Source organism: Crassostrea angulata, chromosome 9 (assembly GCF_025612915.1).
Source record: "Crassostrea angulata isolate pt1a10 chromosome 9, ASM2561291v2, whole genome shotgun sequence".
NCBI lineage: Eukaryota > Metazoa > Mollusca > Bivalvia > Ostreida > Ostreidae > Magallana > Magallana angulata.
Window position 1 is genome coordinate 32,255,119 of NC_069119.1, and position 27,682 is coordinate 32,282,800.

Genomic DNA, 27,682 nt, shown 5'->3' on the forward strand with positions numbered 1-27,682 from the left:
TTAAAATTATTTCTTAGACTAATATACCACCCCCACCAATTGTGACCTAATTATACCTTCAAGAACATGATTTGAACATGATGACATTTGCACTATCTGATAATTCTTCCACACAAGTCACAGCATGGCTTTTAAGAAAAAAAAATTATAAAGAAAAAGATTTTTAAAGATTTTTTCTCAATATATTCTTATGTAAAAATTGCCCCCCTCCCAATGGTGCCTCTCCCTAACCTTCGGCATACTGATTTAATCAAACTTCAACACAATTTACAGCTTGTCTGGCCTATTGGTTTTTGAAAAAAAGTTTTTGGAAGATTTGTCTTTATATATCATTTATATTATACAATTGTGGCTCAACCTTGCCCCCTGGGAACATGATTTGAACAAACTTGAATCTACATGACCTGAGGATGCTTCGACACAAGTTTCAGCTTTTCCAACCAAATGTTTTTTGAGAAGATTTGTTAAAAATATGATTTAAAAATCATTCCCCTTTTAGATATGACTTAGCCCTTCATTCGAACATATTTGAATGCCATTTACACAAGGTTTCTTCATGCCAAGTTTGGTTGAAATTAGCCAAGTGGTTCTAGGGAATAAGTTGAAAATATGAAAGTTGACAGACAGATGCCATACAAAAAAGTGATCTGAAAAGCTCACATGAGCTTTCATCTCCGGTTAGCTAAAAGGGAGTAAACGAAGGCATTTGATTTAAAGTTTTGGTTTAAAAAATCTTAAAAAAAAAGTTTTTTAATCGATTGGAATGCTTCTTTTTTCTTTTGTTCTTTTCATTCATGATCTTTGTTCTGAACTGAAGAACTGTGCAAGAAAAGGATGTAGATCTGCTCAAGTAACCCTCCAGACATGTTTTACCTGAAAAGGAAATAGAAATATAACTTTATGAAATTTCAAACACATTGTGTCATATAAGGATACTAGTATATCTATATGTAATATTTTATTCTACAATATATGCAAAGGTAATTATAAATTACAAAGCTTACCGGGATGAGGCATCACCCACATGAGACTATCTTTATTATTTTATGAAAATCAAAGTTGATGATCTTTTATAAAATTTAATAATTCTTTAATATAACAATATAAATGTCACAATTTTCGCCTTTATCAAATAAAAATTAGCCATTATCTGACAACTGATGTGAAATTGGGCATACAAATAAAATTTTGATAAGACCTCTAGAACAAACCAGGAGGAAAAAGGTTTTTTTATTTGACTATTTGATGCCTTATAACAATAACCTTCATATGTAGAACATGAAAAAAATCCCTAAGGCAGAAGTTTGAAAAAATGTGCAAAATTGATACATTTCAAGCAAAATCCCATAGGGTCCTATGTTAAAAATTAACAAACTTTGAGATGATCCCCTAAACAAACAATGTGGTAAATGTCTGATTTTTTTGTTTTAAAAAGCTTCTTATTTTAGTAGAAATTCATGCATTTTCAGAGGGACGGGTGGGGATGAGATGTTATGGGACCAACCTTACTTTGAGAACTACATATTAGTAAACTGAGATAATGATCAAAAGTATACTGTTGTAATGAAAAATGTGCATAGGTTTTAGATGTTTTTGAAACAAAATTTAAAAACATAAGATTAAGATAAATTATATATAGAAAATATATTGGCCAGGGATAAAACATCGATGAAATTGCGGATGACGGTTGATGGTTAAGAGAGTGCAATTAAAGCTGAACGTCGCTTGTAAATAGGCAATGTCTGCCATATTTCTCTCTCACCACAGTTATCCCTACAACCCCTATAAAAGCTGCGGAACTCTTCGCAGTTTAAAGTATTTCGATGTAGAGGTCTCACCTGTGCTGACATACAACTTGCCTCACCGTGTTACTCGGTCGCAATGAAATTATTAAGTTTTATGCACTTTTTTCAAGTCAGGAGAATACTAACATCAAATAAACTGGTCAAAATATAATTAACAAACAGAATTTGCACATAAAATAAGAATTAAATGCATAAAATCATAAGACCATGAAAAGAAGTTTCAGGTGTGTAATCTGGTGTAACGAAATCGAAGGATTTATAAACCAGGTATCTGTGTGATGGTGCCTATTTATGAGCGGTGTCCAGTTTTAAAGATAAAAAGTCAACAAAATAAAAGCCAAACATGTGTATTTAAATATATATATATATATATATATATATATATATATATATATATATATATATATATATATATATATATATATATATATATATATATGAGCATATATTTATATGAATTATCCATCTCTGGCAGACACGTTGGCATACGTTTTTTTTAAATATAGAACTCCTAGAATTTATACCGAACATGAATCTAACAGTCATTTCATCACAGATCTTTAGGCCTTTCCTACATGTTCTGACTACATATGAAATACAGAATTAATTATATATCATTATCATAGGAATAAGATAATTAAATTCTATTACCCCTCTTTAGCAGACACCTTAACTTGTGTCCACCAAATACTGTATAAGAACATATGAAATTAATATTCAAATATTTTGATACAAACCAGAGGGACATTCATTCTTAACTTACCTCAACATCTCCATCTAACACCTCTCCAGCATTCTCTTAACGTTGCTTCAAATCCACTTGCTACAAAAAATAAACACCACATGAGAGTTAATAATATTAGCTCGTCCGAAAAATATTGACCACTCAATATTTTTTATTGTTATATTCAGTAGTATATTATCACTATATAACTCTATATAGACGAATAGTCAATAAATGTAATATTAGCCCGCCCGAAAAATATTGACCGGTCAACATTTTTTTGATATTGACCGGCTAGGAATAATATCTAGAGAACATTCCCTCTATTTCAAATAATCGCCTCTGATTTGAGGATTCGTAAACTATGACGTAAATAACTTTTCGAACGCGCAATGTGACGGTTTTCGATCATAACGGATGTAAGGATTTGCGAAGTAGTGTGAAGTAAAATCAGGTAGAACATCTGTATGTTAATTCTTACGGTGGGTGGAATATCACCAGTGATCGTTTGATGCTGAGGATATTTTGGAAATGAACTTTGCACGTAATTGAATTCGCGAATTCTTTGTTGAGGTGAGAAAATTACGGCGATCTGTTTTCAGTTACTTTATTAAATTTGGGTTTGTTTCTTCCTAAAACAAAACAAATGTTGACTGTGTTTTTGGGCAACATTAATTATATAAGCCCCCTTGGGACGAAAATATTGCCCTCCGCTTCGCGTCGGGCAATATTTCGTCCCTCGGGGGCTAATATAATCAATGTTGCCCTCAACCCCAGTCAATATTTGTATAATATTGACCGGCTAGGAATAATATCTAGAGAATATTCTCTCTATTTCAATTAATCGCTTCTGATTTGTTGATTCGTAAACGATGATGTAAATAACTCTTCGCGACTCCAAAAAGAGGTGACGTCATAATAGACAGTCAGTAAAGGCAAGTAAACAACGGAAGCGCAATGCGACGGTTTGTGATAATAACGGATATAAGAATTTGTAAATTACTGCAAGTGAAATCAGGTGGAACATCTGTATGTTATTTCTTACGGGCGGTGGAATATCATCAGTGACAGTTTGATGCTGAGGATATTTTGGAAATGAACTTTGCACAAAATTGAATTCGCGAATTCTTTGTTGAGCTGAGAAACTTACAGTGATCTGTTTTCAATTACTTTCTTTAATTTTGGTTTGTTTCTTCATATAACAAAACAAATGTTCACTGTGTTTTCGGGCAACATTGATTATATTAGCCCCCTTGGTACGACAATATTGCCCTCCGCTTCGCGTCGGGCAATATTTAATCCCTCGGAGGCTAATATAATCAATGTTGCCCTCCACCCCAGTCAATATTTGTATAATATATCTGAGCATATATTATATGAATTATGTGAATTATCCATCTCTGACACATTGGCATGTGTTTTGTAATATAGTATGCCTAGCATTCATACCATGTGAATCTAACAGTCATTTAATCACAGATCTATTGGCCTTTTCTACATGTTCTGACTACATATGAGATACAATATTAATAACATATTACTTATTAGTATAAGAGTAAAAACCAAACAAATCAAAGATAACAAAGCTCACCGATACCAGGTATCATCTTTGTGAGACCACCTTTATCATATTATATGAAAATCATGGTAAATGATCTTTGATATTCATGTATACTAATTTGACACAATATCATGTATCATATGTTAATAATAGTTTGATAATCATATGTTCATTTTATAAGGTATTGTAAGATACAATGTTTTTCAACACAATAATATAAAATACAATATTGCATCCTATGATACTATACAATATATGTCATATGATAAAATACTGTAAAATATAATGATACATATATAATATCATAACGGTAACTTGATCCAAAGGGGCCGATCATGTCGAGTTGCCAGGTGCGGATCACCAGATCATATGAAACACGAAGCGTCAAACTTTCATTACTAAATACATGTTTGTAATAAATTTAATAATAAATACCCTTTTCCATATCACAGCCTGTATCAGCCCTCGACCAATATCATCCTCCGGGCCTTCTGCCCCTGGGCTGATATTGGAGTCTCGGGCCGATACTTGCTGTGATATGGAAAAGAATATGTATTATTCTCTATTTAATGCTGGTATCATATAAAACAATGGTGTTTCATATCCTACAATACTTTATCATTGGAATCATGTTATATCATTGGAATCATGCTATATCATTTCACAATAATAACATCTATCGAAAAAGATTGTGTGAGGTAGAAGTTTTTTTTTAGCATTCTTGATAATGGAGATCAGGCTCTTCATCAGAAGATACCTCTGCAATTTATTTGTATTATAGTTAAATCAACTATGCAAGTTTGAAATAGTTCTATTATATGCTAAAAATGTGACCTGTTCCTAAAAACTAAACCGCATCCAGCATCTAAAACTTATGACTCAGATTCAGCATTCGAGCCTGCTAAGTGCATATATCATAAAACACACCATCCATGTAAGTTTGGTGAAGTTAGGACAAGTAATAACTAAGATATAATCATCAGAGGGCACCTGCTCAAATAACTTTAACCTCATTCAGCATCCAAAACATATGGCTCAAATGCATCAGTATTACAAGACGCACCATCCATGCCATCTTCCCTAGCCAAGGGTTTCTGATCTGCACCGCTTTTCACAAACCCTTGGCATATTGTGCTATCAAAAGTCAGGATTTTTTCGTCACTATTTAAATCAAAAATGCCGTACTATAACGTACCTGATGCAGTTATGGCAGCCTCTGTAGACATTGATATTGACAAGTTACCCAGTGTATTCAATAAAAAGGAATAATGTGAAATGTTACATTTGGATTGAATTCATTCGAAAGGTGATCAAAAGACTGTGAGTGGTAAATCCTCAATCTACGAGTGCACACCTCTGTTGATAAACAATATAGTGTACTTTTTTTTGCACCATTGAATAATCGATACATGCATTATGAAGACTCAAACAGAAAGACGAGAAAAATAAGGGTTTTGAGCTATTCATAGTAGAGACACTCGTGAATAAACATAAGGAAAACATTGTTGATTAAATCAGATATGCTTTGTAGTTTTTGATTGGTCGAACGGTTTCAGTAAACCCCAATCAAAATCCTGGAAAAAAAAACGAACTTTTGTTAGCACGATATGCCAATGGTTGTGAGAAGTGGTGCGGATCAGAAAACCTTGGATAGCAAAGATGCATCCATGCAAGTTTGGTGAAGTTAGGCCCAGTAGTAACTTAGAAATGGCTATCAAAGGGCACCTGCACCAAAAAATTGAACCTGATCCAAAAACCTTAACCTCCTCCAGCATCTGAAATTCATGGCCAAGATTCAGCATCCAAGTCTTTCATGTCCATAATTAGGTCCAGATGCATCATCCTTGCAAGTTTGGTGAAGATAGGACAAGTAATAACTTAGATACAGGGCCTGCATAAAAACCTTAACAAGATCCAGACGCCAACGCCAATACCGTGGGTATAGCATAAGCCCCCCCCCACCCCCACTTTGTCTCGGTGAGCTGATTTTGAAATCCTATTACCCCTCTTAAGCAGACACCTTAACTTGTGTCCACCAAATACTGTATAATATATATAAATATATATTCATATTAAAATATTTGAGACAGAATATTAAAGAGAGACATTCATTTTTAACTTACATTAACGTCTCCATCTAAAACATACTCTCCAGCTTTCTCTGCTTCTTGCTCCAGATCCACTTGCTACAAAAAACATCCCATTAAGTTAATAAATAGGTTGGAGATACCAAACTTGGGTACAGTACTAATCAAACCCAAGTTTACAGAATGTAACCCAGACTAAACACAGATTTACTTTCGGAGTTTACTCCGGATTAATTAGAGTGGACCCAAAGTAAACTAGAGAGTAACTTCTGTCGAAAGAACCCTAAGGCAGACGCTACATGAGTATTTGGAATATACAAGGGGTGGGCATTACAGGCAGTAAAATAATTAGATAAAAGACCCAACTGCTTCACATTTCAATGTTTAAAGAGAACTATGAAAGCAAACCGCGAGTTAACCCAAAGTAAATACTGAGTGAACCCAAAGTAAACCCCAACTGTACACAAATTTCCAAAAATAAACCTGAAGTAAACCCCAAATTAATATCGAAAGTAAACCTTGGGTTTACTCTGGTGTAAGGTTGGGTCTGATCAATAGTGTAATTATAATGTTTACCGGGTAATTTTCACCATTCTACACTTGCATTTTCTGACTACCTATGAGATACAGGATTAATTACATATATTTATTATGGGTGTAAAATTATTAAATCCTATTACCCCTCTTATGCAGACACCTTCACTTGTGTCCACCAAATACTGTTTATATATATATAGTTGATACTAAAATATCTTTAACTTACCTCAACATCTCCATCTAACTCCTCTCCAGCATTCTCTTAACATTGCTCTAAATCCATTTGCTACAAAAAAACACCCCAGTAGAGTTAATCATTATGTGAATTACCAAGCTTTGGTACAGTACCAATCAAACCAAATCTAATAGAGAGTAAACACAGACTTAACCCTAGGTTTACTTTCGGGGTTTACTCCGGTTTACTAGAGGGGACCCAGAGTAAACCCAAAGTAAACTAGAGTTTCCCCTGCCAGAGGTTGACCCCCGAGACAGATGCTACATGTGTATTTGGAATTTACAAAGGATGGGCATTATAGGCAGTAACATAATTATATAAAAGACTGGTCTGCTTCACATTTCAATGTTTAAATAGAACCATAAAAGCAAACGTTAGTAAACCTAAAGTAAACCCCGAGTAGACCAAAAGTAAACCCCATCTGGACAAACATTTACTAAAAGTAAACCTCGAAAGTAAACCAGGGGTTTAGTTAGAGTTTGCTCTGGTGTTAGGCTGGGTCTTGTCGGTACTGTAGTTATAATGTATACTGGGTAATTTTCACCGTTCTGAAGTTGTATTTTCTTACTACACATGAGATAACGGATTATTACTATTTAGGAGTAAAATGGTTAATTCCTTTTACCCCTCTTAAGCAGACACATTAACTTTTGTTATACTTTCATGTTAAATACTGAAATCTGTTTGGTTTAGACGCAGTTCATAATCTGTTCTATTACCTTCAGCGTTAGCAACGCACTTGGCAACGGGTAACATTACGAATTGTTACATGCGCGAAAATCATGCGCGTACGGTTCGCCTTAGAATTCACGTTATTCCTATCTTAAAGCAGTGATGTTTTCTTTAAAATTAAGACATTCAGTATAACAAAATAAATAGTGCCTGTTTCGGAGGATAACAGTTGAAATTGACACCCCCGAAAACCACTGTCAACCTCCGCTTCACGTCGGTTGACAATGGTTTTCTCGGGGTGTCAATTTCAACTGTTACCCTCCCAAACAGGCACTATTAATATAATGTCCACTAGATACTTTATTTATATATATTTGATATTAAAATATTTGTAACAGAATACGAGAGACATTCATTCTTAACTTACCTCAACATCTCAATCTAACACCTCTGCAGCATTCTCTTCTCGTTGTGCCATCTTAGAAATTACTGTTGAGTAATTCAAAATAAAGATAATATTCTCTGCACTATAATCATTGATTTTTCTAATTCTCATATTTGACATTATTCTGGGTTTTTTTAAACCAAACTGATGTCCATTTGAAAAAAATCAACCTGCTAGTTATACTGTAAATTCCTTTTATTACGCGAGTACTCGTGGTTTCGGATCAAATCGCGAGAATATAAAATCGCGAACACAGAATTTCCATCCTTATTTCTTATAGTTTTCAACTCTTAGAAAATAATAGCAAGATTTTAAAATCCGCGGAGGGTGCTTCTCGCGATTTTACGTGAATATTAATTCCTCGCAGTTAATTAGGAATCTACAGTATACAGATGATAAAAGATAAAATTTTCACTCCTTAATAAATACCTCAACCATCACCCATGCCAATCAAACAGAATATTTAACTTAGTTCGAACAAGTTGAGATATTGTTTAACTTAGCTACACATTTCTAGAAAATTTACCCATGCAGTATATTTAAAATTAACTGAATCTACAGACAGAAAGAAAGACATGGGGGCGGCAAACATATTAAAAATTTAAAACAATTAACATTAAAATACATCTTCAAAAAATTTCAATGTTTTTCTTTTTCTTTTTCAGTATTCATGTTATTAATCAATTACAAGTACCGGTAAAACATTTCAGTTTCTCCATGATGTTAGATAATATATTTTACCTTGCTCCTCCACCAAAGGTTCTCTTTATCTCCATAATTGTATTGAATCTATTCCCTTGGCTGTATATTCTTCACAGCATACAGACAGAGGTCCTCTTTGTCATTAAAGACATTCAGCTTCATGACCAAATTAGCATCTTTGTCTGTATCATTGGTGAAATGACTAATGCTGTTAGTAACACCCTCTGCATCAATGCTAAAACAAAAAGTTGAACAATAGATAAAAAATGTAATCCTGAAAAAATTCTGAGGAAAATGAATTGCACTTTTATTTTATATTTTCCAGCAACTGTGTTTGCATGTTTGAGGACTTTCTATGATGGTTGGGGGCTAACAATGTTTTCTATCTTCTACATGCATACATGCTAACCTCCTGTGATGAAAAAGAGGTAGATTAAGAACCTGAAAGAGATGGCATTGCACATGGCCTTTTTGTGTATGGTATATTTTAAAGCATATAGTTTTATATACTATTTATGTAAATAGAGATTCTTATTAGTAATTAAGGATATCAACTGAAATATAAAAGACTTGACAAATTTAGCAATATCAACAAATGCCCCCCCCCCCCCCCCGAAAAAAAATAGTAATCATTTACCATCAAACTGATAAAGCAATTTTATTTTTTGGAGGAAAAAAATCTTTGTGTGCCGAGACTTTAACAATTGCCATTGTTTAGTAAAAATAGGTTAAGTTATCAAAATTTTACAAAAAAGAGAAGTAAGAACTTAATTCTCTCCCAAGTTATTATTGAAATTGATAAAAGGGTATATATCCAAGATATCTTTATTGACAAATTATCATTTTTCACTCAATAAAGTTCACAGGAACAAAAACAAAAATCTTACGGAGATTTATAATGGGAAATGTTTAAATCTTTTTACCATTTGGAGCTCATTTGGAATACCTCACACAATTTTTCAATGTTTCTCCTTGGTAAAGATAATATTGACATGTCTAATGAAATCACTATAAGTGGTTTCTTTCATCTTTTAATGTAAAACACACATGCTTGAAAACTAATCATTCAAATGACTTAAAAAAGCGTACTATGTATGAACCAGACTCAATTCATGCTCTAATTTCAAACATGAGAAAGTTTCTGGACCACAATGCCTTCCATAACATGGCTATTAAAACAACGTATGTATTTTGAAGAAAAGCGGTAGATTTCCTAATGAAAGCAGTAAGTGGGTAACAGACTCAGAGGTAAAAAGCTGTAGACTTCCGCGAAAAGCGATAGAGTTAACATGTATGCCTTCTATCAATTAAGTTACGAACAAGAAAATGATAAAGATCCGTAGGAAGAGGGAATTTTTACAAAAAAAAATCACTTTTGGCACATATTGTTTTTTTTAGGTTTACGAACCACAAAATTGTGAAGTTCTGTTTGAGGACAACATTTTTTACATCATCTTTATTCTAATAAATTAAATGAATGGCAACTTCATGATTGTGATGTGATGATCAAGTGTAGCATGAGATGTACATGTAGCATACCGGTATGTGAAAAGTATGTAATCTGTGAAACATATCACTGAAAAAGTACAATAGAATATTAGACATACAGCTTTGAATGTTCATTTGTCATTTTATAGGGGTTGATACATTTTTCATTATAAGAATGTTTAGTTATAGTTGTATCATATAAACATTTTAGCTTGGTACAAATGGTTTTCCAATTTGTTTGTTAAGGGTAATCTTCGTTAATACCAATGAAACAAAATTTCATATAAAATGGTTGAAATAAGGAATTCTATAAATAAATGAATAGTCAGAGGTGTTAAGCATGGACATTATCAATAGATAATGTTGCTTTAGAATATGTTAACTTTCTTTAAATAAATGATATTAGAATTTCATTTTATTCTAGCTGCGTTTTGGATGCTTGGTGACCGGTTTCTTTCCACTTGCAACGCATCGACATCACATGCATTAATTTAAATTACATATCAGTCTGACAAGATAGTTTCATCTTTTAAAGTTGTTGATCTCGGCATTTCCCAGCCCCGCGAAAAAAATTCAGACTAAACCAGGCCATAATAAACACAATTAAACCTCAGTTTAATGTGTACATTTTCTCATGCCATATTTGACAGGAAGTTGTTGCCTTACAATATTGATCCCGATATGAAATCACCAAAAATCTAAATCCCATCAAAAATTTGCTGTCGTGGGGAAAAGATCTCTTTTGTAATTTTATATTTTTTCCTAAAAACTCAGAAAACCAAGTGGCGGGTTTGTAAACCTAAAAACAAAAAACGCTGTTCGTCTTGTCAGACTAAATACCAGTTCATGTAAATATCTTGGGTTGAAGATAGTCAACATTTCACTGGGAAACTAGTGTGTAATTAGTTATACAAGCCCACTCTGAGAGTACTGCAGCATAAGCAATACACATACCCTACTGGTTTGTAATATCAGAGACATATATAACATGTACAGTACAGACAACAGGACAGAGGAAATTCAAACTATGCAGTTGATGTTGAAATAAAATACAAAGTGGACAAAATAATATTCTTTAATTTATCTCGGGCAATATAGCCAAGTCCATTAAGTATCCGCTGATAGAAATTTGTGAAAAAAATGGCCTGTAATGCACAATATCATTACTTACCGTCTTCTGTACCCCGAATCAAGCCAAAGAGGATAGCCCAACCCCGATAACGAACCCGATTGTAATAATTCCAAAAAATGTACACACATTACTTGACACTATTTTACAGATCTTATTTGTTAGAAGTGAAGTAGAAGAGCTGTTATTATCTGTTGTAAATATTTTGGGAAACATTGAGCTTGGATAACATGGACCCCTCTTTGCAGGGCACCCTTTTTGATGTTTAGGATTTCAGTGTTTCACACTGTTAGGTGTAAATTAACAACATGGCACTGCATCTGGAAGTCAGCAGCAGTACATAGATAAACCATCTAGTATACACATGTCAGCTATTATTATCTCACTTAAAATTCCAACAGTCATTAATATCCAACCGGGATGATCCTTGCTCTCTACAGGTTGTTTATTATTTGTCTTGGTATGTGATAGGAACCTAATGCAGCAATCCATTCTAAAACTATTGTATTAGTTTTAAATCATTCAAGTTTATTAGATATCATGTACTTCCATAAATGATAATGATGCATCATTATTATGAAAGTGTTTACAGTTTAGAAATAAATTACAATGAAAAAATATACCCTGTGCACAAACAACTTGAATTAACCAGTATCTTCTTAGTACACATGCACTACCAGACTGACACTTTGTGCTAGCCTAGAAAGATCTTGTGAATAAAAAAAAAAATTAAGAATTTCAACAAAAAGTGTTTGAAAAAACCCCAACAAATTCATCATTGAAGGAATCATTATTTCTGAGGTTATTTTATTTAATGCTTTTTGAAAGTGAACTTTATATATTTCTTTTTTTTTGCATTTCTGGTATTGACTAACCAGAATTTAACTTTCAAAAACTTTTTTCTAATGTCTCATTTTTATATAGATACTTATAAATAGATAAACCGGTGTTTTCCACCCAATTTTATCTTCGTGATTTTTTTTATACAATTTTTATAAAGTATTTTGAAGTAAAGAAAAATTTAAAATTGTTTGATTTAAAATCAAACAGTTTCTAACATCTTTATATATAGAATGGAGCTCTCCCTTTTCAGGAGATACCAATAAATAAAGTCTAAAAATGACCTAGACCATCCAACTCTCAGAGTAGGGGACAATTATTATGCCTGTCACAGTGACCCAGAAAAACTGTATCTTTTCTTCTAATACCTGATCACAGATTTTTTAATTAGTAAATTTTTTAATAGAAAATTTATTTCACCCAAAAGAAGTTTTATTTTTTTATCAAGGGTGATGTATAAATTTTGGTAAATGTCAAGCTGATTAGATCTTTAAACCTCTCCAAAAACCTTCTGTACCGCTCTATTAGGAGTGAATCAAAGAACTAATTTAAATTGGAATGGTAAAAATGTATGATCTCTGCAAAAGCATCACAAGACATCAGCTTTCCTTGCATATGCATCGAAAATATAGCCCTCTCACCATGTACAAGTTACAAACAAGTACAAGTTGTACAAACGTCTGAAACACTCCCATTATGAGGATTGGTTTTGTGTACAATATGAAAATGATTTCTTCTTGTTAAAATTTTAAATAAACAGTGTCACAATATTTTTTTTTTTAGATGAGAAGAGCATTCTGTACTAGTATCTACCTGGGTTAGGGCCAAAGAGAAGAAATATAAAGAATAATATTTGATTAAAACTTGTCAATGCCACTTATTTCATATTGATTATGGAGTCCCGGTAAGTTTTATACATGTTTTATTATATTTTCATTCAATTCATAGTTATCATGTCAAGAGATAAATTTGTTAGTCTGATAAATATATTTCTGTAAATGAAGATATAATTGAATGAAGCACTGACTTTAATTTGATACTGGTTGTATTATGTATTCAGTAATTCTTGAATTATAATGTACTATACTATATGTATTTTTTGAGGCGTCGAGCTAATGCTCGACAGCATTCTAGTGATCGTCTGGATTGGCAATTGTCCAAAAATTCATAATTATATTGATTCTGAATGCACGATTTTATTTTAGCCATGAAACATCATCAAGAAAAAGAAGATATTGCACCATTTGTCAGCAAGACTTTAGTGACAGATATTTCAGGAGACACACTTGTGAAGAGAAGGCCGAAAATATATCTCAACCGACTCAGTCTAAATGTGATGAACCTATTTTGTTGCCAGCATCTGAACCAGAAATGGAAAATTTTGAAAATCAGATGGAAGAATCAGACATGGAGGAGGAATTCCTTATCGGACATTTATCATCAAGTTCATCTGACAGTACCAGTGAAGAGGAGGTTCTAGATACTGAGTTATTTAATGAGTTTTATTTAGATAACATTGAACACAGAGAAAATGAAAGTGAAAAGCAATCTGTAGATATACAGGGGGGATATCAAAATTATGTCATCGCAGTGTTGAAAATCTTGCTTGTGTGGCAAGTTGTGCACTATGTTTCTGATGCAGCATTTTCAGTTTTGTTGTTTTTATTAAGATCTTTGTTTTACCTTTTTTCATTTTCATCTGATTTAGCTAAATCTTTTTACCAAAGTTTCCCAGTTACAATGTACCAATTACACAAATATATTTCATTTGAAAAAGACGATTTTGAAAAATATGTCATGTGTCCAAAATGTCATTGTTTGTATGAATTTCAAGATTGTTGTCATTTGGTTGAGGGCATACAAACTTCAAAATTGTGTTCAAATGTTGTGATGCCAAATCATGTAATGAGTCATTAAAGGAGACCATGTGGTGAATTTTTATTGAAGTCAATTAATGTTGGAGGAAAAAAGAAATTGATTGCTAGAAAAACATATTGTTATAAAAGTTTGAAATTGTCTTTGCAAAGATTAGTTAATAGAAAAGATTTTGAAGAAACTTGTGAACTTTGGCGTTTTAGAGAAGTGCCCCATGATGTTTTCAATGATGTTTATGATGGGGAGATATGGCAGAAATTTAATGGCTTAGAGTATAATTTTTTTACTTCTGAAAGAAATTATGGTGTAATGATGAATGTTGATTGGTTCCAACCATTTAAGTACTCAAATTATTCAATAGGTGCAATTTATCTAACCATTTTGAATTTGCCAAGAGAGGAGAGGTTTAAAAAGAAAAACATGATACTTGTAGGTTTAATTCCAGATATGAAATCAGAACCTCCAACAAATTCTTTCATAGAACCTCTTGTTGAAGAATTACGGGAAGCATGGCATGGATTTAGTTTGAAAAGTTATAAGTCAAAAACACCTGTTATTTTCAAACTTGTCTTATTATGTGTGGGATGTGATATTCCTGCAAGTAGAAAACTTTGTGGTTTTTTGGGTCATGGGGCAACAAGAGGTTGTAACAAGTGTATGAAACAGTTTGAAGGGGGTATAGGCGAGAAGAGTTACGCCGGTTTCAATTTTTCAGAATGGGAAATGAGAGATGCAAAGTCTCATAGAGATATTGTACGCAAGACTGTTAAGTCAAAGACTAAAGGTAAACGAGAAAACTTAGAAAAATTTTATGGTGTTAGATATTCTGTATTATTAGAGCTAGATTACTTTGACCCCATTAGAATGACTATTATAGATCCTATGCACAACTTATTTTTGGGAACAGCAAAACGTGTCTTGAACTTGTGGATTGATTATAAAGTTTTGTCAGCTGATGATTTAAAACAAATGCAAGCTAGAGTAGAGAAGGTACATTGTCCATCTGATATTGGGAAACTTCCTCAAAAGTTTGCCAGCAGTTTTGGTTCCTTTAATGCTGACCAATGGAAAAATTGGACAGTCTTATTTTCAATCTATGTTTTAAAAGATATTCTTCCAGTGGATCATTTAGACTATTGGAGGAAATTTGTTCTTGCTTGCAAAATACTGTGTACAAGAAGTTTGACTAAAAACAATGTTAAGGTGGCACACCTACTCTTATTGTCATTTTGTGAAAAAATAGAAAAAGCTTTTGATGGTAAAGGTCTAACCATGAACATGCATTTACATGCACACTTACAAAGGTGTATTTTTGATTTTGGACCGGTGTACTCATTTTGGTTATTTAGTTTTGAAAGAGAAAATGGTATTCTTGGATCATTTCCAACCAATAAAAGATGTATAGAAATGCAGTTGATGCGAAAGTTTGAAAAAGTATGCATGTTTTTGATATTTCTTATAACGAAAATGTAAATGATGACTTCGGTCCAGATTTTTTGAAAATGTTATCATTGTATGATGGAAAAGACATGGGTTCTTTGCAACAGATGAAAAGTGCTTCAAAATTTTTTGATTATATGAAAATGTCATCAAGGCACACACGCTATGATGTATGGGACTGGACATTTGATACAGATAAATGTTTGTCATTTTCTTCCACAAAAAACTGTACGTTAAGTGAAAAAGAGACTGAATACCTTCAACAGATGTACTTAAAATTATATCCAAATGTGCCACATAGTTCAATGGTTGTATGTATGTCATGCAGATCAGTAAAAGATGTATCTATTTTTGGTTCAGTGCTAGGAGTTAAGAATGGACGGAGTAGCCGTTCATCTATTGTTGTAGCAAATTGGTGTGCTGAAGATGGCAAAATTGCAGATTTTGATGATATGGAACTTGATTCAAGACCAGGTCAAATATTAAAAATTTATTTGCATAATGTTATTATTAATGGTAAATCTTCTGTCCATGTAATAGCGAAAGTTCAGTGGTATGGAAAGTTGGAGGAAGGTATGAAATTTTATTATGGAAAACCAGTGACTGTGTGGAGGAACAATATTTTTGAACAAGAAGGTCCAGCATCATTTATTCCTGTTCAGAGAATAAGGTGTAAAGCAGTGTATGCTTTTGACATTGTTTGTGGTGAAAGAAATGTTATTGTAATTGTACCAAGAGAACGATTTCTTAGCTGATCTGTGATTGAATTAAGTAAAAAAGTCTTAAGTTTATGTGGTTGCATAATTATATTGAGTATCAAATAATTGTATATGTATTTTTTGTCAGGCAAATGCAGTCGAGCACACATGTATGTTTTCGTGTGAAGCTGGACACATGAAAAATACATACTGCATTCATATACACATTTTCGTGAAGTCGAGCACACATGTTTTCGTGTGAAGCTGGACACATGAAAAATACATACTGCATTCATATTCACATTTTCGTGAAGTCGAGCACACATGTTTTCGTGTGAAGCTGGACACATGAAAAATACATACTGCATTCATATTCACATTTTCGTGAAGTCGAGCACACATGTTTTCGTGTGAAGCTGGACACATGAAAAATACATACTGCATTCATATTCACATTTTCGTGAAGTCGAGCACACATGTTTTCGTGTGAAGCTGGACACATGAAAAAAAATACTGCATTCATATTCATATTTTCGTGAAGTCGAGCACATATGTTTTCGTGTGAAGCTGGACACATGAAAAATACATACTGCATTCATATTCACATTTTCGTGAAGTCAAGCACATGTTTTTGTGTGAAGCTGGACACATGAAAAAACCATACTGCATTCATATTCACATTTTCGTGAAGTCGAGCACACGTTTTTGTGTGTATCATTTCTTTTAACATTTTTTTTTTATAGTGTGTATTCGTATATGCATTTTATTAATTAATTAATTAAAGCAAACAACAGATGTGAACTCCATGATTTCTTTTATTTATCACCACAATTATTTTATATTCAGTAAAACATTATGCAGGTTATATATACTTGAGTTTTATTTTGTACAATAAATTTTTATAATGAGAAATTTATTTTGCTTTTTTTTTTTTTTTAAAGATGCATTTAAACGTAAATTATATACAGTACTGAGCTAAATAAAGTTCACTTATAATTGAGACATAAAGAGAGGTAAAGATGATATAACGGTTTGTTTCGTTGTTTTTAAGTAGAAGTTATGTACTGAAAATTAACCTTACATGCAGTGAAGTTTAGTATAAAACATTTAACCAACCAGGTGTCGAGAAACTGAAAAAAGTTAATATTAAATATCACCTTTAATTTTGTATAATGTTGCATCAAAGGTAACCATTCCTTTATCTTTCTTTGTAAACATAAGATAAAGTTGATCTTTATCTTTGATTGAGACGTAAAGATAAGTAAAGGTAATCTGTTTCTTTGTATTGAAGTAAATGTAATGTAAATAGTAACTTTACATTCAGTAAAGTCAATGTAAAGTTTAACCTGATTTTTATTATACCTTTACTGACCTTTACTACCAAAGTAAATATTTGTTAAGATGTTTTTTCATGCAGTGATTATGTGCAAAGTTCATTTCCAAAATATCCTCAGCATCAAACGATGACTGGTGATATTCCACCCACCGTAAGAATTAACATACAGATGTTCTACCTGATTTTACTTCACACTACTTCGCAAATCCTTACATCCGTTATGATCGAAAACCGTCACATTGCGCGTTCGAAAAGTTATTTACGTCATAGTTTACGAATCCTCAAATCAGAGGCGATTATTTGAAATAGAGGGAATGTTCTCTAGATATTATTCCTAGCCGGTCAATATCAAAAAAATATTGACCGGTCAATATTTTTCGGGCGAGCTAATATTACATTTATTGACTATTCGTCTATATAGAGTTATATAGTGATAATATACTACTGAATATAACAATAAAAAATATTGAGTGGTCAATATTTTTCGGACGAGCTAATATTATTAACTCTCATGTGGTGTTTATTTTTTGTAGCAAGTGGATTTGAAGCAACGTTAAGAGAATGCTGGAGAGGTGTTAGATGGAGATGTTGAGGTAAGTTAAGAATGAATGTCCCTCTGGTTTGTATCAAAATATTTGAATATTAATTTCATATGTTCTTATACAGTATTTGGTGGACACAAGTTAAGGTGTCTGCTAAAGAGGGGTAATAGAATTTAATTATCTTATTCCTATGATAATGATATATAATTAATTCTGTATTTCATATGTAGTCAGAACATGTAGGAAAGGCCTATAGATCTGTGATGAAATGACTGTTAGATTCATGTTCGGTATAAATTCTAGGAGTTCTATATTTAAAAAAAACGTATGCCAACGTGTCTGCCAGAGATGGATAATTCATATAAATATATGCTTATATATATATATATATATTTAAATACACATGTTTGGCTTTTATTTTGTTGACTTTTTATCTTTAAAGCTGGACACCGCTCACAAATAGGCACCATCACACAGATACCTGGTTTATAAATCCTTCGATTTCGTTACACCAGATTGCACACCTGAAACTTCTTTTCATGGTCTTATGATTTTATGCATTTAATTCTTATTTTATGTGCAAATTCTGTTTGTTAATTATATTTTGACCAGTTTATTTGATGTTAGTATTCTCCTGACTTGAAAAAAGTGCATAAAACTTAATAATTTCATTGCGACCGAGTAACACGGTGAGGCAAGTTGTATGTCAGCACAGGTGAGACCTCTACATCGAAATACTTTAAACTGCGAAGAGTTCCGCAGCTTTTATAGGGGTTGTAGGGATAACTGTGGTGAGAGAGAAATATGGCAGACATTGCCTATTTTCAAGCGACGTTCAGCTTTAATTGCACTCTCTTAACCATCAACCGTCATCCGCAATTTCATCGATGTTTTATCCCTGGCCAATATATTTTCTATATATAATTTATCTTAATCTTATGTTTTTAAATTTTGTTTCAAAAACATCTAAAACCTATGCACATTTTTCATTACAACAGTATACTTTTGATCATTATCTCAGTTTACTAATATGTAGTTCTCAAAGTAAGGTTGGTCCCATAACATCTCATCCCCACCCGTCCCTCTGAAAATGCATGAATTTCTACTAAAATAAGAAGCTTTTTAAAACAAAAAAATCAGACATTTACCACATTGTTTGTTTAGGGGATCATCTCAAAGTTTGTTAATTTTTAACATAGGACCCTATGGGATTTTGCTTGAAATGTATCAATTTTGCACATTTTTTCAAACTTCTGCCTTAGGGATTTTTTTCATGTTCTACATATGAAGGTTATTGTTATAAGGCATCAAATAGTCAAATAAAAAAAACCTTTTTCCTCCTGGTTTGTTCTACAGGTCTTATCAAAATTTTATTTGTATGCCCAATTTCACATCAGTTGTCAGATAATGGCTAATTTTTATTTGATAAAGGCGAAAATTGTGACATTTATATTGTTATATTAAAGAATTATTAAATTTTATAAAAGATCATCAACTTTGATTTTCATAAAATAATAAAGATAGTCTCATGTGGGTGATGCCTCATCCCGGTAAGCTTTGTAATTTATAATTACCTTTGCATATGTTGTAGAATAAAATATTACATATAGATATACTAGTATCCTTATATGACACAATGTGTTTGAAATTTCATAAAGTTATATTTCTATTTCCTTTTCAGGTAAAACATGTCTGGAGGGTTACTTGAGCAGATCTACATCCTTTTCTTGCACAGTTCTTCAGTTCAGAACAAAGATCATGAATGAAAAGAACAAAAGAAAAAAGAAGCATTCCAATCGATTAAAAAACTTTTTTTTTTAGATTTTTTAAACCAAAACTTTAAATCAAATGCCTTCGTTTACTCCCTTTTAGCTAACCGGAGATGAAAGCTCATGTGAGCTTTTCAGATCACTTTTTTGTATGGCATCTGTCTGTCAACTTTCATATTTTCAACTTATTCCCTAGAACCACTTGGCTAATTTCAACCAAACTTGGCATGAAGAAACCTTGTGTAAATGGCATTCAAATATGTTCGAATGAAGGGCTAAGTCATATCTAAAAGGGGAATGATTTTTAAATCATATTTTTAACAAATCTTCTCAAAAAACATTTGGTTGGAAAAGCTGAAACTTGTGTCGAAGCATCCTCAGGTCATGTAGATTCAAGTTTGTTCAAATCATGTTCCCAGGGGTAAGGTTGAGCCACAATTGTATAATATAAATGATATATAAAGACAAATCTTCCAAAAACTTTTTTTCAAAAACCAATAGGCCAGACAAGCTGTAAATTGTGTTGAAGTTTGATTAAATCAGTATGCCGAAGGTTAGGGAGAGGCACCATTGGGAGGGGGGCAATTTTTACATAAGAATATATTGAGAAAAAATCTTTAAAAATCTTTTTCTTTATAATTTTTTTTTCTCAAAAGCCATGCTGTGACTTGTGTGGAAGAATTATCAGATAGTGCAAATGTCATCATGTTCAAATCATGTTCTTGAAGGTATAATTAGGTCACAATTGGTGGGGGTGGTATATTAATCTAAGAAATAATTTTAATTATTCTCCATAACTCAAATTTTAAAATATATGGTATTGCTTATAACCAATCATCTTGACTTTTTGATTCTCAATTGTTGGACTGTGACCGTGGGCTACAAAATTAGTTCAAAGTTTGATGTTCTTGATCTTCATGAGAAATGAAATGCTCAAGATGTAGACAATTGATAATGAAATTATCCAGTTTTTAAAAAAGCACAATGTATAGCATTAGAAAATGTGTTAAAGAAAATTGAAAATCTTTTTATACAGAATCTTTTCTCATACATTGTTTTGATATTTTGTAAATGACCCCTTAAAGCTGATTTCATCATGGATGTTGTTGCTCATGTGAGCGATGTGGCCCATGGACCTCTTGTTTGGAAAGTATCTTAGTCACTTTTTAAACCAAATTTAAATTCTGACAAACAGGAAGATGGCTACATGTTTGATGTTCAAATGCTTCTTCACAGAGATTTTACAAGCAAATTCTTCCCCTTCAAATCCCAATTCTATTTTTTGCACAACTGGTAGCAATTGATTAAGTTTACTTGATTATCATGTACAATGTAGAGATCTAGATGATGCATTATGATTTTTTACACTCACTGATTGTCTTTGTATTACATATTGATTTTTGAATTAATTTAACTATAGGAAACAAAAATTAGACACACTTCCTTGATTGTGTTTCTGAAATATTACATAGTTGTTCCAAGGCAAAGAAGTCAAAATCCAGGCCCGTGGAGTGCATTGATTCAACTGGGTTTTTTTTTTATTGAAATAGAAAATAACCGATTAAGGAAAAACTAATGTGGTGTTAAGCATTTATAAATTATGAGAATGTTGTGCATGTACCTGGGTTCAATTTGTTCATGTACCAAAGATTAGAATTAATGTTAATGCAGTGGCGTCGAAAGCAAATTGAAAGTGAGGGGGGGGGAGGGGGTGCCTAGACTAATCCTCAGAAATCTTGACAAGCAAAAACAAAAAAACCTTATTCCCAAAATCATGAAAAAACCTATTGTTCCAAAAAAAAAATTTACCTACCGAAATTTTTTCTTTAAAATCATGATATATTATATCTGGGGGGGGGTGCTGATTGAATAATTCTATCTTTTCAAAGTAATTTTAGGAACAATTGTGTTTCCTGCGAGAAAAAGTGGGGGTGGGGGGGGGCTGAACCCTCTATGATGCTATGTGCCTCATGATTAGGTCTAACTTTGCAAAAAAAGTGGGGGTGGGTGGGGTTGAACAATAATGGAGGTAATAATAAATAAGATTTATTTTAGTTATTGAGCATGTTATCAACACGTGTATAATTATGATACATGTACATGTACTTATATCATTGTTTCAGGTGTTTCACTTTGTTGATCTGTTCACAACATGAGTGCATATTAAATCAAAATACAATATCATGCAGAACAAATTAAAATGAGATATCATGTTGTTTTCATTTGTAATGCTAGTACATTTTTAATGTTCTCATCTTTTATATTTCTGAGAATCAGTGTTTTAAAATAAAAAATATTAAAACTTGGAAGCACCTTTCTTGTTATTCATATGATGTTTGTTATAACATGTACTAGTATACAATTGAAACAAAAGAGTTATTTCTTTTGAAAAAATAGTAATGGTGTTGTGATGTTTTCATTAAGTTTTAATAATTCAAATATTAATGTGTTAATTAAGATATGAATAAAAATTTTATCTATGACAATATAAAATATAACTTTTCAAACATTTGGTGGCACAGCCGCACAACATACACTTAAAAATGTGTTAAGACATGAAAGTTGAATATGATATAAACAAATATGTTTAGAAAATCAAATACAACATTTCTTTAAAAAAATATTATTCAATTAAGGTAGGAAAAAGGTCACCTAAAATTAATATTTGTAGAATATGATTGCTTTTGCATTTTAATTGACACTTGAATGCATATTGAAATTACTATTTATTGTCTGCCTGATAGGCATTTCGAATATTAATATATGTCTACCTTACATTGTATTTATATAATGTCAGCTTAAAGTCTACTGCATGGTTTTGGAAAATAAGGCAGACCTCTTAAAATGTATATCTCTTTAGATGCAATATATCTTAACAACAGTCTACCAATGAACATACTTTTGTGTTTTAATAGCTTGTTGAGATGGACAATGAATAATATCGAGATTTAAAAAAAGCTATATATGTCTGCCTAAGTATGGTTTTATAGCCATGTCCGCCTATTGTTGAAAGCAGATATATATATATATATATATATATATATATATATATATATATATATATATATATATATATATATATATATATATATATATATATATATATATATATATATATATATATATTAGATACGAACAAGACCTCAGATTATGCCACGTTTTGTTGTTCTTCCTCATTTGACATGCATACGGAAATTAAAATTTTGTATAACTATAACGCTTTTTTCCAAATACATTCAACTTGGTATTTGTTTCAAAATGATTTGCCTTGTTGCGATGTGTACAATTTTAAACTATGGACTGTGTTCTACTGGACTTTGTGCAAAGTAAGCAGTTTTATCAAAAACAAGAAGATAATGTACTTTTATATCATAAACAGAAATTAGTTTTTAGCTTACCTGTCCGTCTGTTCGTCCGTCTGTAAACTTTTACATTTTGAACTTCTCTTTAACCACTTTGCCAATTTCAACCAAAGGCACAAAGCATCCTTATAGAAAGGCAAATATGAATTGTAGAAATAAAAGGCCAGTTTATATTAAAAACGAAGAAAACTTCGGAACTGTAAATTGGGGGGGGGGGGGGGGATTTTAAAGTCGTCTTCTCAAGAACTATTAACTAAGCTAATTTCAAGGTTATTAACCATCAATCATCCTACACGGAAAGGAAAAAATAATTTGCAAAAATTAAGCGCTTATTCTGTTCCAAATCTGAGCTAAATACGAATTTAATAATAAGAGAGATTCAATCAGTTTGTAAGTTCGGGTTCGTTTTTCCATATCTTAAAAAAGACGCATTTGGTTTGCATGCATTTTGGATGCATGTTAGAAGGATCAATCTGACAACTATCAATTGTTTTGTTGTGCATGCAAGAGTTGTGTGGAAATAATCTTTGAAACATGCAAGGTAAATTGGTGCCAATTTTGTAAAGTAATTTGAGGTTCAGTATCTCAAATGCGTTGTTGTTTTCACTTTTGACGCGGGTTTAAGCTTGTTTTAAATTTTTATATTTCAAATCAATATGTATCTCATATGTTTAACTACTAATCTTAAATCATTTATAAAATGAATATCATGTTATATAATAGAGAGAAACTAAATAGTTTTTTTAGGTCACCTGAGTAAACTCAGGTGACATATTGCTATCTGTTTTCGTCCGTCGCCGTGCGTCGTGCGTTAACATTTTACATTTTGAACTTCTTCTTTGAAACTACTTGGCCAGTGATAACCATTTCTGATGGGAAGCATTTCTATGATAAGAGGAATTTAAATTGTGAAATTCATGGTTCTACCACCACCGGGCCGCCACAGCTGGGGCCAAATATTAAAAAAAAAATGTTCAAAAATCTTTTTCTTTACACCCACACATGTGACTGAATGCATGGTAATGACGTTCATAAAGGAAACCAACAAAATTGTAAAATTCATGGGACCTGGGTCAGGGGTTCACGCTCTAGGATGGGACCAATTTAACCATAAAGTAAACATCTATTTAATCATAGAAAATATTCTTAACTCCCCTATATATTTGTAAAAAACAAGATGCATGGTTATGATGATAATAAAGTCCTCCATCAAAATTGTGCAATTAATGGCCCATGGGTCAATGGTTTAGGCCCTTAGGCGGGGTCAATATAGCCATATAGTGAAGATGTATTAAAACTTTTTTTTCTTTTCTCCCACAGATGTGGGGGAAAATGAATGCGTGGTTATGATGTCCACAAACTCCTCTACCTAAATTGTGAAATTCATGACCCATGGGTCAGGGTTTCAGTTCATAATTTTGTAGACCAGGAAGCCCTCTACCAAATTTACAAATTTCATGTCTCCTTGGGTAGCGGTTTTGAATCTAATCAAAATAGTCATATATAGTGTCAATGTTTTTAATGGTAAAAACATCGTCTTCCTGACTACTGCTGATACTGAGGGAGAGTTTCCGTCTGCCCCAGGAGGTGGGAAATGAGAGGTTGTGTTAATTAAAGTAGATCCAGTGTTCTGTAATGTCATACTTTATTGTAAAACTTTGAATTCTTAACATTTTGTGCAAGATAGTTTTATTTATTTTATGTGAATATAATCACATGGATGTAATTAGAAATACTGTTAAGATAAAGAATATTTTGCAGCTGAATTTTATCCCAAATTTCCAATTTTTTATAGATTTTATCTATGCTAAGGGGAAATAACTTTTTTTCTGACTTTTCTCTCAGTTGTATGTCTAAATGCTATAATTTTTCTAATTTTTCTAATCCCAACAACTAATTTTAAAATGTGTTTGTAGTTTTAGTTTTTTTAACACAGTTGACAATAAAATTAAAAAAGATAAACAAGTTTCTGCCTACAAAGATTTTACTTTTAACAAAAAAAGTACGGTTTTCTGATGCTAAAATATGCTCTAGTTCATTTTTATCTGACATCTGAAAAAGTGTGACGACATGTATATTTTTTCCAATAATTGTTGAAATCTAAGTCTATTAAGTTGAAATCTGTTCAGTTTTTCAACTTTCATCAGAGAATTTTACGAGTATGGAGTTATCTTAAATCATGTATACTAGCCATCTTGTTTAAGTTCATCTATGAAAACATATATACATGAAACATATTTTGAAAGTTAACAAATATGGGAAAATTATTTTCCATCACAGTCTTGCACCCTTTCAATATTGGGTCATTCACTCTATTATTAAGCAGCACTGTTAAGGTTTACTATGAAAATATCATTATTTAAGTTATTTTATCATGATATAAAATGTCATATTAAATAAAAACAGTATAGTAAATGCTATCTAAAATGACACTTAGTGTGGTCCCTGAATTGATAGCCACGTGATATGTTGCTCGTATTTGAATTAAAAATTTGAATAATAAATTCTACTTTTTTGCTAGATTCTGAAAAGTACAGCTGATTTTTATTGAGTTAATCTTTAATTAGAATAAATATCAAAGAAATAAACTCCGGCTGGAATTTATATGACCTTCGCTTAAAATTTAACGTATTTATCAATTCATTCTATAGATTTCATCGAAGCAGCAGCACTTTTTAATAAATTAAACATTGCCTTAATTTTTATCCAAAGGAATGTAATGGTCTGTTTAGTGTATGCCCTTGTAAAAAGCGGATTTAAATAGGCTTTCTGATGTCAATCACATCGAACTTGTACATTAAACACTCTAGAAAAGAAATAATACACGCTCTAAAAATAATCACATGCCGAATCAAAACAAGCACAATAGACAGGATTTAACGATAGAATAATTGTTTTAAGATTCTGCTCTGTTCATTTATAAAAAAAAATTTTCCATGTTAAAAAATTGATTGATCCGCCTCTATCTACACAAAATATGCGTCAAAATTTACAGTATGACAAGTGCACTAATGTATTTGTACCCATAACAATCGTAAATAACGTTATTTACATTTATTAGCGTTTTTGACCATTTGTTGTTTTGTATGATTTCAAAGATGTTTTTTTAATTTTTTTTAATGTAAGAACATTTTGAGTTTTACATCATGATTTCTGAGTTGGGATGCCCCCTCTTCCCCCTCTTTTCCTCCAAAAACCCTTTATCACGTTACATGTACATGTACATATGATGATTATGTTTTTACATCACAAAAATGGGGGGGGGTTGTATCATTAAAAAAGAAATCCTTTAAATTCTAAAATTATAATTTGGATAATGGTTGTAGTGGGAGATGTTGCGATGGATTCCAGTGGGACAAGATGAACACCACCTGCATCGGTAATCGTCCTTATAAAATATCATTTTTGAAATTTCAAATTTTGGGTATAGTTACTTTGTGTTACTGTATTTAAAAGATAAGATAACCGTTTCACGTTGATATGCAAATCATGCCGTTGTTTTTAGCTTGTCAAGATGGTTTCGTAGGCAAAGGATGTAAAACACCATGTACTTACCCTACTTATGGAAGGAACTGTCATTTCATTTGTGATTGCAAAAAAGAATATTGCAATGTATCTATGGGATGCCTGCAAGGTAAACTTTTTTAAAAATTTGAATGTTGTGTACGTAAAAACCGAGATTATTCTTATGATAGACAGTGTGCATTGAGAAAAAGAAGACAACGATTACGAATGACAATTTCTTCTAGCTTTACAATGATTTATTATATTTACATCCAATATGAATCTGTCCTTTTGATTTATCTATGTTATATAATAAATGCATGCAGATATATTATGCAAATATTGCTCAGACTTAGAACGAGTGATATATAGCTGTTACACAATTTCTTGGTAGTGATGATGTTTCGTTTTCTTTTCGGTGTTTTAAAGACATTTTAGAACTATATGATATATAGATTTACATTGATTACAAAACAAGGGGAATATATAATTGTTCATATTTGTAGGAACAACTGTTCCACTACAAAAGACTACAATTAACCGGGGCTCCGGACTCAACACAACCCTAAAAACCCTTTTGACAACACCTAAAGTCGTTCGCAACGAAACAAATACAAATAGTGGCACACAATGTCCAAAACATGTTTCAGCTCCAGGTCATTATTATAAAACAACATTTCTAAAAACAAGTATAGCTGCTTTCTCTGGAATAGTTCTTCTATTATTGATTGTCTATTTCCTCGTTTATTTTCGTCAGAAATTTTACGAACAGAAGAATGTGTTCCAGGATTTGGCAGCATAAACAAAACGAATAGTATTTGTTTAAAAAATGTTTAATGTACAAATCGTTTAAATAAAATTCTTAAGACTGGAGTGATAAAATAGATAAATGGACTTTTTAAAAGGTTAACAACTGTTTTCTTTTACAAAA

At 32.0% G+C, this 27,682-nt stretch overlaps 2 long non-coding RNA genes and 1 pseudogene across 3 annotated transcripts; 2 read left to right on the top strand and 1 right to left on the bottom strand.

The window, feature by feature from the left end:
* Window positions 1-527: 527 nt before the first annotated feature.
* Window positions 528-11,490, bottom strand: LOC128164208 (uncharacterized). Of its 2 annotated transcripts, none has more exons than XR_008240920.1 (7): window positions 11,428-11,490; window positions 8,808-9,003; window positions 8,049-8,110; window positions 6,941-7,000; window positions 6,239-6,276; window positions 2,569-2,628; window positions 528-873 (listed from the first exon to the last, which is right to left on the bottom strand). It is a non-coding gene; the product is annotated as an uncharacterized LOC128164208 (long non-coding RNA). The 2 variants fall into 2 exon arrangements; XR_008240919.1 differs by having other exon boundaries at window positions 6,214-6,276.
* Window positions 11,491-13,662: 2,172 nt separating this feature from the next.
* Window positions 13,663-16,424, top strand: LOC128162285 (uncharacterized; annotated as a pseudogene).
* A 1,299-nt stretch (window positions 16,425-17,723) lies between these two features.
* LOC128162105 (uncharacterized) lies at window positions 17,724-20,143 on the top strand. Its single transcript, XR_008240617.1, has 2 exons — window positions 17,724-18,167; window positions 19,798-20,143. It is a non-coding gene; the product is annotated as an uncharacterized LOC128162105 (long non-coding RNA).
* The last annotated feature ends 7,539 nt before the right edge of the window (window positions 20,144-27,682 follow it).